This window comes from Vulpes lagopus, chromosome 9 (genome assembly GCF_018345385.1).
Source record: "Vulpes lagopus strain Blue_001 chromosome 9, ASM1834538v1, whole genome shotgun sequence".
Classification (NCBI taxonomy): Eukaryota; Metazoa; Chordata; class Mammalia; order Carnivora; family Canidae; genus Vulpes; species Vulpes lagopus.
The window spans coordinates 68,952,348-68,963,482 of NC_054832.1; the positions used below are offsets into that span (position 1 = coordinate 68,952,348).

Consider the following 11,135-nt stretch of genomic DNA (forward strand, 5'->3'; position numbering starts at 1 on the left):
CTCTCTCTGTGTCTCTCATGAATAAATAAACTCTTTAAAAAAAAAAAAAAAGAAAACTAGAGCACTAGTTGGTGTCAGAGAAAACACCCCACAAAAGTTGTGATTTGGATGTGTCTTTCGGGGGGGATACATAATTCAACTCCCTATAAAGGGGAAGGGAAAGAAGCCAGATCCTTGTATTCTGACAAAAATCTACAGTACCAAGTATGTATTAATTACATGTATGAATATGTTACTTATGAAATCAACTTAAGAAGGCAGAGAGGTTAATGGTGCTTCATGACAGACTTCTTTTGCCCCCGGTTAGACATGAGGTCTTTGCACAAACTTTATAGGAAAGATTATAAGACTTCAGTACCTACTCTACGTTCCCATTAATCCTGAGTTTACATTGCAGGTGCTCTTTTGGGAGGACAGGCAGGAAATATGGATAACATTAATGAGGGTGAAATCGGTAAGCTGATCACTGAAATTATGACTGCTGGTAGAGCTAAGGAAGCATTCAAAGATTTGGAGCCAGAATTTGGGTACCTTTTGACTCCATTCTTGGAACATCCCCCGCAGTTTCTCACCATTAAAAAAGAAGTGATTTGGATTCATGCCAAAATCCACAGCCAGTAGAAGGGAAACCATTTATTGTTCTCAATCTATGAATTTTTCTTTTCTTTTGTGTCATTTGTCTTTCTTTTCCAGCACTACATTTTCTCTCTTTATTTCTTTAAAACAACAACAACAACAAAGAAAACAAACATTTGCTTTCACAGACATGCAGTTTCATCTTGCATTAATACCATGGGGTAGATATCATTATTGCTACCTTATAGAGAGTGAAATGGGGCCTTAAAGACATGCTGTAAGGTTATGCAGACACTCAGTTGTGAAGCTGAGAATAGGACACAGGCACTAAAACCCAATGATGACTCCCTTTCTACTCCTACCATTTCTTTTTTCTCCTTTTCCCCATTCCAAAGGGACTCACAGGCTTACAACATGCACCCAGGATTCTAAGATCCATGGGTTTCAGCACTCTTAGTACCAGAACTACCTGGAAACTTTTTTTTTTAATTTTTTTTTTAATTTTTATTTATTTATGATAGTCATCACAGAGAGTCATCACAGAGAGAGAGAGAGAGGCAGAGGCATAGGCAGAGGGAGAAGCAGGCTCCATGCCCTGGGAGCCCGACGTGGGATTCGATCCCGGGTCTCCAGGATCGCGCCCTGAGCCAAAGGCAGGCGCTAAACCGCTGCACCACCCAGGGATCCCCTACCTGGAAACTTTTTATGACAGCTGATGACTGGCCTGATCTTAGGTCAATTAAACCATGACATCCAATGGTGCAGCCTGGACATCAGCATTTTTTCAAAGCCCCCATGTGACCCTAATGTGCATCCAGGATTGAGAATCATTGCTATAATGTTTATGCCTCTTATTAACCATAGAAAAGAAAATATTCACTCCCCTCAGACTTAAGCAAATCTCTAGAGCATGTCTTAGTAAAACTGGTTGACAAAAACCAAGGGCAAAGTAACAAATGAGACTTACAGATGATAATGTGAGCTGACATATTTAATGCCCCTCCCTTCTCAAATCCCACTGAAACCATAGACTCATCCTATATAGAGAAAAGTCTTTAACATTCATGCAAAATAGGGAAGAATGGTATTGATGCACTAGAAACTTTGAGGAGGTCGGCATGATTTGGTGGAGGTGAAAACAGAGGGGTCAAAGTACTGACAAGAGCTATATAGCGCTGACAAAGAAAGGCCATGTGGGGAGTAAGTGAATGAAATTTCCCACAAAGACCTGGGAAATTCTCGCATGTGAACTACAAGAGAATGAGACTGTGAGACAGTTGGTGGGTGGAGCTTAGGGCAGTTTGGCAACTACACCAGTGTCTCACATAGAACTGCTGGCCACCTGGAGGGATTTGGGGAAGGCCCTCATCAGTGACCGAAGAAATAAAAACTTAAAATTTTCCCTCTGGGACTCAGAGAACAGAAACCAACACTATCGCTGACAAAATCATCTCAAATTTCCAAGCCAGGTAAATATAGATCTCCTTTCGAAGAACAAGGCAAATCGAAACAAAATTAAAATCCCAGAACATGAAAAGATTGAGCACACAAAAAAGAAAGAAAATACTTTGAAGAATCAGAGCAAATGTTTAATCTGTGAAATAAACTTATTGCAAAGAGCAGGGATTTTTAATTTGGATTTTCAACATGTTGGAAGGACATTATGGAGAATAGCTACAAAGAAGCAATTGATAAATACTTCTATTGGTGAATAAGGGCAGCCTGGGTGGTTCAGCGGTTTATCACCACCTTTGGCCCAGGGCCTGGAGACCCAGGATCAAATCCCACATCGGGCTCCCTGCATGGATCCTGCTTCTCTCTCTCCCTGTGTCTCTGACTCTCTCTCTCTGTGTCTCTCATGAATAAATAAATAAATAAAATCTTAAAAAAAAAAAAAAAAAGATGTTCTATTGGTGAATGGCATGCTTGCTAGAATCTTGTTTAAATCAACTTTAATCTGAGTTGTGTGGCAGATTAAAATTTCCAAAGATGGCAAATCTCCCAACCCACATGCTCATATGCAATGTGACCTTCCTCTTTCATCAAGAAGCAGAGTCTAGGGATGCCTGGTGGCTCAGCGATTGAGCATCTACCCTTGGCTCAGGGCATGATCCCAGGATCTACGATCAAGTCCCACATCAGGCTCCCTGCGGGGAGCATGCTTCTCCCTCTGCCTATGTCTCTGCCTCTGTGTGTGTGTGTGTCTCTCATGAATAAATAAATAAATCTTAAAGAAGGGGGGGAGTCTATTTCTCTACATTTTTTAATTTAGGCAGAGAGCAGGAGGATCAGTTTGACCTTTCTGACCAATAGAATATGCTGGAAGTGACACTATGCCAGTTCTGGTCATAGCTGGCCTGACAGCTTTTGCTCCCCACCCATTGGAAGTTAACAGCCATGTAAAAGGTATGACCACCTAAGACCACCAAGCTGTAGGAAGCCCAAGCCTTGCAGAGAGATCCTAAAGAGTGAGACACCATAGAGAGAAAGAGAAATTGGGAGAGGCCATGCCTTGGGACTGAGAAGATAGCATGGAAGTAGACCACCCATCCCAGATGTGATCAGAAATACACCACCCAGCCAAGCTACTAAATTCCTGACCCTCAATATTATATGCAAAATAAAACGGTGGCTCCAAGCCACAAAGTTTCAGTGTAGTTTGTGAAACAGAAATAGATAGTAGTAAAGGCAGCCCACAGCAACCTGGGGTGTCCCACAAGACAGGAGGGTTGAGGGAATGTTGAAATCCCAAGCCATCTCCCCCAGCTCAGCTCCCAGAATCCTGGCAGCCAGTACATTCATTACCCTACAGGCAAGACATAGCAGCTCTCCTCTGGGAATTCTGACCAGTTCTAGGGAAAAGACCTAAAACAACTCACTTGAGAGCCCCCACAGTAGTCCTACAGAGAAGCTCCTTTCATTAAGACCTTAATCACCTTTCAGTCCCCTTCCCTAAACATATGCAAACAACCCAGGATTCCCAGGCCTGTGAGAAAGCCTTTAATATGAAACACTCAGAAGAAAGGAGATTTAAAGGAAACAGATTATGAGGGGAGGAGAAAAACTAAAAAGCAAAACAATCATTATTGTCCCTAAAGAAGGAGATAGAGGAGAAAACACTGCATCCATAAAACAAGAACAGGATGCTATTCAAAAGAACAAGTAAAAAAAAAAAAAAAGAAAGAAAGAAAAGAAAGAACAAGTAGTCCAAAAACAAAACAAAACAACAAAAACAGAGCTTTTGGAAATTAAATATATGACAGTATAAGTGAGTAACTCATTCAAAAGGTGATGATAAGTTGGGGAAATTTTTTGGAAAATAAACAAAAGTCAGAGATTAAAAATAAAAGAGGAAAGATAAGAAAACTAGAGGACAGGTATAGACCAACAATGATCTGTTCCACCCAAACAACAAAGAGTTCCAAAGAGAAGGAACAGAAAAAACGAAATGGAGAAGATCACCAATAAGGTAATTCAAGGGAACTTCCCAGAATTGAAGGGAATGACACACATCGAGTCATATCATCATGAAACCTCATATCATCATTTAGAAAAAGAAGACTCTGCAAGGAGGTGGAGGGAGGCCAGAGAGGGACAGAGATTGAGAGACAGAAAGGTCACATACAAATGAGAAGTAACAGAATGACTTAGGACTTCTCAACAGCAACAAAGAGCACTAAAAGACAATGGTGCAACATCTTCCAAATTCTGAAACATTCTCTCCACACTGAACTTATCTATCCAGACAAACTATGAACATGTGCAGAATGAAGATATTTTCAGACATATGAGAAATTAATCTCCCACACACTTTCTTTTAGGAAACTATGGGAGAATGTGCTTCATAAAACAAAGGAATTAACCAAGAAGGAAGAAAATATGAAATCCAGGAAACAGGCTTCAACACAATAGAACAAAGAGAATTCCCAGATGTTAGTGAAGGGGAAATCTCAGAATGAGAGCAGCTAGTTCAGACAAGAGCTGGTCAGAGGACTTCAGGAAAGACTACACCAGAAGACGAAGAGACAAGAATGTCTGATGCGAATGCACATCTCAAGAAGAGATCTAGAACCACTGGTATAGAATTGGGGCCAATAAGTATTATGTGAATCAAGGAAAGACACAAACCAACTACAATCCAGAACAGCACTCTCCGCTCAAAACAAAGTATGAACAAATAATTTTACATTTATTATGAGTCATATTTTACAAAGAAAGAGCTGAAAGGTGCCTGGCTGGCTCAGTCAGGAAAGCATGTGGCTCTGGATCTCGGGCTCATGAGTTCAAGCCCATGTTGGGAGTAGAGTTTACGTAAATAAGTAAATAAATGGGCTGAAATTTTTAATTGGTATCAATAACATGTTTTATTTAACCTAATATATCTAAAATATTTCACCATAAAATCAACACAGAATTATTGAGATATTTTATATTCTTTTTTCACACTAATTCTTTGAGATCCAGACTGTTTTGCATTGACAGCCTACCTCAATTTGCACACTCAAATTTCTCAGAAATCCTTGATTTCACCTGAACTTAGTTTTCCTTAAATTTGCAGCTGAAAAGGTTATTCACACACCAGAGGTGTTCCAAACATACTTAAAATTTTTCCAAAAGCCATCACCTTTTAAATTCAGTTGTAAAAGAATTAAAATTAAATAATGTTAAAAATTAATTCCTTAGTCACACTAGTCACAGTTCAAGTATTCAACAGCCACATGTCCCTATTGGCAAATGTATTGGATAGCTGAGATCCAGAGAGATCAGAAAGTTATTCAGAAAAGAAAAAGTAATCATTGTCACTATAGAGCTCAGCTTCAAATAACATACTCTGAGTATTCATTTAATCAAAATTATAAGATGAACTCCATGGGGAAGACAGGGATAGGAAACATTCATTGTGTCAAAGGGGGAAGAAGAAAGAAAGCTAAGTCTTAAAGTGTCTAAAACTGAAAAATTAAAAAGTACTAATATAATCCTGTTAAATAGAAACAGAAGTAAATACAAAAGGAATCTATCAACATCATTTCAAGTGAATGCCTGTGGGTAAGGAGAACTGAGGGAAAATGGGTTTGGGACTCCTTTTTCTCTGAAACATCACAGTATTGGTTGACTTTTTAAACTCATGCATGTAAGATTTGATTTTTGAAAAGACCTTGACAAATGATCAGTGGACAGTCTATCCACAAGTGTGTGGGTTAAGAATTTTCTATGTAATATTCTCACTCTCTTACTCCCTCTTTCTCTATAAAATAAATAAGTATTTTTAAAGTGAGGGAGGCCTGGGGGACTCATTCAGTTGAGCATCTGACTCTTGATTTTGGCATAGGTCGTAATCTCAGGATCATGATATCCAGGGTCCCACTCTGCTCAGAGCAGAGTCTTCTTCTCTCCCTCTCCTTCTGCCCCTCCCCCTGCTCACACATGCTCCCTCGTGCACTCTCTCTCTTTCTCTCTAGAAAATAAAGAAATACATCTTTAAAAAAATAATTTTCCATTTAATATTGCAAATGTAGGGTCATCACTTTAAAATACAATGCCTTCCCATCATCCTCTATAAGGAGGCAGCCCCCAGTCTCAGATGGAAAATAAAGCTGACAGAGAATGCAGTGCAACATGCATCCCCTTGGCCAAATCCCAAATCTCACTCTCAAAGACCCATGCCTTGTGCAGGCTTAAGAGAGGCTTTGAAGCCATACAAAATGACTTCCTGAGGGTGCCTGGGTGGTTCAGTCGGTTAAACGTCTGCCCCTGGCTCAAGTCATGATTCCAGGGTCCTGGGATCGAGTTCTGTATCGGACTCCCTGCTCAGTGGAGAGTCTGCTTCTCTTTCTCCCTCTGCCCCCCACTCCCAACACACACACTCTCTCTATATGTATATATATATATATATATATATTTTTAAATGGCTTCCTGAGAATCACAAGGGGATAGAGGAGCCAGGGGAAGGGAAGTGTGGTCCTTAGATGAATGTCACACAGGCCACAGGGTAAGTAGGAATTGCATCCCACTTTCTCCACACCTCAAAACTGCCCTTTTGATGGAGTCAAGCTACTCCCCTTATGGTCCCATTGGTACCTCCTCCAAGCCAAGGCCTACCATCCTTCCTGGCTCAGTGCAGAGGTTCTCCTTCCTTTAAATTCTCCTTGACTACTCCTGTCCTCACCAACTATCTTTTTCTTTTTTTCCTTTTTTCTTTTTTTTTAACTCATGTGGTACATCTCACACAGTTTGGGCCTTAATTATAAACTGTGGAATTGTATACTACAATCTCACACATAATTTCCAAGCTGCATGATAAGAACTAGGACAATACCATATGCTTCTGCATGCCCCCATCACACTGAACATAGGAATAAATCCATAGTATAGGCTTAAAAAGTATTTGACGATCAACTGTTGACAGTGATACTGAAATGTGTTCATGCATTTTTTGTAGTACCTCTGATTTCAGAAGTTATGGTATTTTATAGGTAGGCAGATCCCTGAGAGAGAGCATTTTTTAGACATAGGAACTCAGGTACAGAGCTGAGTTCATTTCCCTTACAGTTCATGATACAATATTGGAATTGGGCAATACAAAAACTTCTCCCTTCTTTAATTTAATTTGGATTTTTTCCCCTTTATCCTCAATCCCCATGACCTGTCTCCTTCCTCTCCCCACCCAATAGACAGCTGTCGAATGGATTAGGAATTTGCCCTTGGAAATGTACATATCTTAAAAACAGAGTGTTTGTCTATATTATGCTTCTCTTAACTTTATTAAAATAATATGCTACAGATGTTCTTTTTCATTTAGCATTCTTTCTAAAAAACCTGTTTCCATTGCTTCAACTGCTGCATAGTATTCCACCGTCAGCTTCGATCATACTTCATCTATCCATTCCCCAAATGATGCAACCCCCTGGGACCCAAAATAATGCCATGAGGAACATCCTCACATATCTGTTTCCATATGGACATGTGCAAGAGTTTCTCTGGCATATATTGAGATAGCTGTGTTACAGAATATAAAAATACATAATGTGGCTAAGTATTTTTGAATTGCCCCTCACAATGGCTACACCCATCTCGCTTCTACTAGCTGTGGATGAGAATTCGCTGTTGTGTAATTCAGAAACAGCTGTCAAACAAAATGTGGCAGAAACAGCTTTGGGAGCATAATTGAGGCCCTCAGCAGATATGATTCTCATCATCTCCATGAAAGGAGAAGACAAAAAATGGTGGGGGGAACCACACAAAACGAGGCTGTTGCTTACAGGTTTGTTTATCTGATCCACTTCCTTTTTTTTATTTTTTATTTTTTTAAGAAGAGAATCTCATTCTCTTCTCTCTCTCTCTCTCTCTCTCTCTCTTTCTCTCTCTCTCAAGGATTTTATTTATCTATTCATGAGAGACATAGAGAGAGAGGCAATGACACAGGCAGAGGGAGAAGCAGGCTCCCTGTGGATAGCCCAATGCGGGGACTCCAACCCAGGTACCCTGGGATCACGACCTGAGCCAAAGGCAGACACTCAACCCCTGAGCCACCCAGAGACCCCTGGTCCACTTCCCTTTTAAGTGGGGGACAGGACTAAGCTGTGGCTAAGAGATGCTGCTTACCCAGTCTCCCTATTCTCTGCTTCTGACTCTTGGATGTACTAGTTAAGGAACCACTAATTTTTAGACAGTCCTTTTGATTCATATCTCAAAAGAATTCTCCAACTTGGGAAAAGAAAGAAAGTGGAGGAAGAAACAAGAAGGTGTTAGTTAAGCCTACCGAACCCATAGGTCTGAAATAGTAAAGGCTCACACGATCCACTAGAAGAGGTAAGGCTCTGAAGTTGACGTTTATTCCCTATTAACAGAGGAACTGACCATCCCTTTGCCAGCAGGGCTGAGTGAAATATCTCTGTCTTTTCCTGCTCACATCCTCGTGTTTCATCACCCAGGGCTGCAGGGTCCCAAGGCATGAGCTCGTTTGTTGACTCCTCTTCCTGCCCCACATCTGGGGTTTACCCCACCGTGGCTCCTCTGGGGACTCCTCTGCCGTCATCCTGTGGCCTCATGTCGGAGCTGGAAGATCAGCCAAGTAAGACTCCCTTCTCCCATTCTGCCTCAGCTGCCAGACCTAGGGCGCTGGGTGACAGGACCACAGACACGGGGCGGGGTGAGGCCAAGGCCCCCAAGAAAGGGCAGACAGCCTTCTCCCCGCTAGGGCACAAGACACCTTCCACGAGCCCCTCTGCTTCCCTTGCCGGATTCCCACCATCTGGGGTCCACCTCTGACTTGACAGACTCCTGTTGGTCACATCTGGCTTCAGAGAAAGAAACCAGGAGTTAGAAGGCCTAAGCTCACAGGCAGCGCTTGGCACACACAATAGAAGCAGCTGCTGTTTATAGTCCTTTTTAGGGTGGCCTCAAGCTGGACCTCACACTTCCTCTCCCTGGCTTTCCCCTGTGGGGCATTGTTTTACACAGAGCATCTGGAACCTCGCAATCTTGCAGCTCAAAAGGAAAAAGAAAAAAGAAAAAAAAAAATCCACGAATCCCATGCATCTGTGAAACTCCAACGAACCCTCTCCCTGGGAAAAGTTCCCAGACTCGCTCTCGGCTTCCCGCTCAGGTAAGGCAGGTCCCTACGGTCCCTGACCCTCACCTCTCTGTCCATTCCATGGGAATACAAAGGCCAGCCATTCGGAGATCCAGTAGAAAAGCTACCCCGCAGAGGCTTGTTCTAAAGAACAGCCTAGAAGGCCTGAAACACTTCCAATTTCTTAACTGCCAAAAAAACCCAGCATGAATTCAGGTGGGCAGTTCCAGACCAGCACCACGTGGCGTGGGAGGCAGGTAGCAGGGGCCTTCCCAGAGCCTTCCCGCTTGGTCCTGTTATCTGTGTGCCTCCTCTGACCCCAGGGCTCCTCTTCCCTGGTCCTGTCCCCATAGAAACAAGCGCAGAGCTGGCAGGCGCCGAGAAGGCTCCGGCACCATCTGACTCCGCGCCCCTCCAATACCCACTCCTGATTTCAGACGCCTGAGCTGGCTCCGCTGGGCAAGGTGGCGCCTAATTACCTCCCTTCTGTTTTTTTCCCTCCTCTCGTCCTCTCCCCTCCCCACCCCTCAGAGGACAGCCTTTCCAAGAAATAACACACACGCACACACCTGGCACGATGCGATAGGGAAGCTCACCATGGATACCGGGCTACCATTCCCACTCCGCCAGGGGCTCCTGGGAATAAGTAACTATCTCTAGAATGCTACAAACTCCAGATGTGCACCGACTAGTGCCTTGAGACCCGGCTTCCTTGTCTCATTATGCCGAGTTTTTTCACAAGTTTCATATATGCATATCAAGCCTTCAGAAGGGGGAAAAAATGGGAAATGGTAATCTTCCTTTTAATATGCTACCACATGCCAGCCCGGAACAGCTGTGCACACACACCACCATGGACTGGACATGAAATATAGCCCAGGACCATTTTTTAAGCATTCACTCCCAGGGCTTACAAAACACATCTACTTGGAGGGAGGTCACACAGTCTTCCTTCTGCATAAAAAGGTGGCTTTGAAATAGGTACAGCCATCTGGAAACAGCCTCCTCTGCCATTGATATGTAAAATGCACATATTACACCATCTTGCTCGGGACTGTACGGCAGGAGGCAGAGACACACAGAGGCCCATAATTGTTTAAATATACAGCCTCCGGTTCTCCACAGTGCTTACCTTGCTCTGAAAAAACCATTTGCCTGCAGTCTAGGTGACTCTGGACAGGCTGGAGAGGCAATTTGCTCATGGGGGCGTTCATCTGTGTGCAGGAGGAATGTCCTGGAGTCCAGATTTGGGGGGAAATTATTTGCACGCTCTCCGGTGCTGCTCCAGCCTTGCTAATAAGAAAGAATATGTCAAGTGCATGACTGGGAGTAAATAGCAAACACCCCATCGAAATAATGACCTCTGCTCTTTTGCTCATTATAGCCGAGCATTTGCTTCCCTCCCTAGAAGACTTAGATCCCACCTTTAATAACTGGTTTTGTCAGGCATTTAAAGGAAAAGAGCAATGGGTCCTATTTCACTAATTGATCTCGATGTAGTCAGGGGGATGCTTCTGTATGTTTATTAACATTTGCTCCTTAAAATGAGTGCGCTCCCCCCACCCCACCCAGTAAGACCTCACTGTTGCAGACCTTATCCAAATAAATTCTTGACCTCTGAAGCTATTGAACTTGTGTGTTGTTTCTTCCATTTTTATTTCCTGGGCTTGGTTTTCATCTCTGTTCATTAAAAAAAAAAAAAAAAAATATATATATATATATATATATATATATATATACGATTTGGATAATATAAATCAGCTGCTTTAAAATGTAAAATGCCACCCCAAAGCTAAACGCTGTCCCTCTAAAAAAAATACCCCTGAAAGAATACAGAGCCCTGGAGTAACTCAAAGGGTTAAGCTGTTAAATGCACAAATAGCAGAGCTCCCGTTAGTGAGAGGAGAGAGAGCCCACTGGAAGGAGGAGATCACTCTAGGTCAGCCTGTCCTTTACATTGTGAAGAGCTAGAAAGGGGCTAATAAAC

General features: G+C 42.5%; 2 long non-coding RNA genes across 3 annotated transcripts in view; both read right to left on the reverse strand.

The window, feature by feature from the left end:
- Nucleotides 1–1,052, reverse strand: part of LOC121498447 — a 47,214-nt gene extending 46,162 nt beyond the window's left edge. The window contains exon 1 of the long non-coding RNA XR_005989785.1: nucleotides 532–1,052. This is a non-coding gene — a long non-coding RNA (uncharacterized LOC121498447). The remainder of the gene's footprint in view (nucleotides 1–531) is intronic.
- A 6,990-nt stretch (nucleotides 1,053–8,042) lies between these two features.
- Nucleotides 8,043–10,830, reverse strand: LOC121498446. 2 transcript variants are annotated; one of them, XR_005989784.1, is made up of 3 exons: nucleotides 10,742–10,830; nucleotides 10,281–10,437; nucleotides 8,043–8,694 (listed from the first exon to the last, which is right to left on the reverse strand). It is a non-coding gene; the product is annotated as an uncharacterized LOC121498446 (long non-coding RNA). The 2 variants fall into 2 exon arrangements; XR_005989783.1 differs by having other exon boundaries at nucleotides 10,281–10,441.
- Between the last annotated feature and the right edge of the window lie 305 nt (nucleotides 10,831–11,135).